The sequence below is a fragment of the Seriola lalandi genome, unplaced genomic scaffold (assembly GCF_002814215.2).
Source record: "Seriola lalandi dorsalis isolate HSWRI2012SDOR001 ecotype SW California unplaced genomic scaffold, Sedor1 jcf7180001977311, whole genome shotgun sequence".
Taxonomy (NCBI): domain Eukaryota; kingdom Metazoa; phylum Chordata; class Actinopteri; order Carangiformes; family Carangidae; genus Seriola; species Seriola lalandi.
This window is the reverse complement of record NW_019447977.1, coordinates 33-1,414: the sequence shown is the minus strand read 5'-3', so window position 1 is coordinate 1,414 and position 1,382 is coordinate 33. Positions and strand designations below refer to the sequence as shown.

General features: G+C 39.8%; 1 long non-coding RNA gene across 1 annotated transcript; it reads left to right on the top strand.

The window, feature by feature from the left end:
* Positions 1-8: 8 nt before the first annotated feature.
* Positions 9-1,085, top strand: LOC111657132 (uncharacterized). Its single transcript, XR_015437362.1, has 3 exons — positions 9-126; positions 335-425; positions 993-1,085. It is a non-coding gene; the product is annotated as an uncharacterized LOC111657132 (long non-coding RNA).
* The last annotated feature ends 297 nt before the right edge of the window (positions 1,086-1,382 follow it).

Genomic DNA, 1,382 nt, shown 5'->3' with positions numbered 1-1,382 from the left:
CTAAACTATGCTAAACTAAATTAAACTCTGACAGTTGATCTGAACTAAACCGAGTAACTGAACTAACATTGCTGCCATCTGATTGGTCGACAGAGAACCAGGACGAGGCTGAGGAGGAGGATGACGGTAAGATTTCATCAGCTGATCAACCTCAACATAACATTCACACAAACACGAGAGAGAGCATCAACACAGCAGTGACATCACATGACATAGAATGACATCATAGAACATGATGATGTGACATCCCATGACAAATAACAACACAACACACAGTGACACAACATGAGAAGGATGCAGCATTCTGTGTGACCTCTGACCTCTGTGTGCTCAGACTCAGAGAAGGAGCCGGACTACAGAGACGTGACCATCAGAACAGACGTGAAGGTGAAGGAGCTGTACGACGTGGAGGAGAGGCTGGGAACGTAAGGCTCCGCCCACTCACACCTCACCTACAATGCACCTGTGCTTCTGTAAAGCTGAACCAAGTCACTGTGTGTGTTTTAAAACCTCAGTGAAACAGCAGGTTTAACGTCATCGTGAGAATGAATACAAACAGAATCAGAACAATTAGATCAATGTTTTTTTAGGTAAGAAATGTAAAGATAAAAATCATTTTATTGTCAAAAGAAAAATAAAAACAAAATTAAGAGTAAAAATTGACCAGGACACTTTGTGTTTATTTATCAGATATATTATTTTTTTTATAAAACTGTTCCCGGGAAGCTCTGTTCAATCTGTGTTTGTGTTTGTTTGTGTTGTTTATTGTTGTGTTTATGTTTTTGTTGTATATTGTTGTGTTTGTGTTGTTTGTGTTTATGTTTGTGTTGTTTGTGTTTGTGTTTTTGTTGTTTGTGTTTATGTTTGTGTTGTATATTGTTGTGTTTATGTTTGTGTTTATGTTTGTGTTGTTTGTGTTTATGTTTGTGTTGTTTGTGTTTATGTCTGTGTTGCATATTGTTGTGTTTAAGTTTGTGTTGTTTGTGTTTCAGGGGAAAGTTCGGTCAGGTTTTTAAACTGTTGGAAAAAGCCACCAAGAAGGTTTGGGCGGGAAAGTTCATCAAGGCGTACTCAGCGAAGGAGAAGGAGAATGTGCGGCAGGAGATCGGCATCATGAACAGCCTCCATCATCCCAAACTGGTCCAGTGCATCGACGCCTTCGAGGGCAAGTCCGACATCGTCATGGTCCTGGAGATGTACGTGAGGTTTCCTCTGACGCTGAAATACTTTTTCTCTCAGCTTCACACAGCCTGGTTTTTACTTGAGCATCAAACAATCAGTGGAAAACAGCTAAAAGATGGCGACCATGAACCTCATTTCATTTCCTGTCTGTTCTCTTTTGTCAGAATAAAAGCTCGAAATGTGCAAAATATATCTTCATA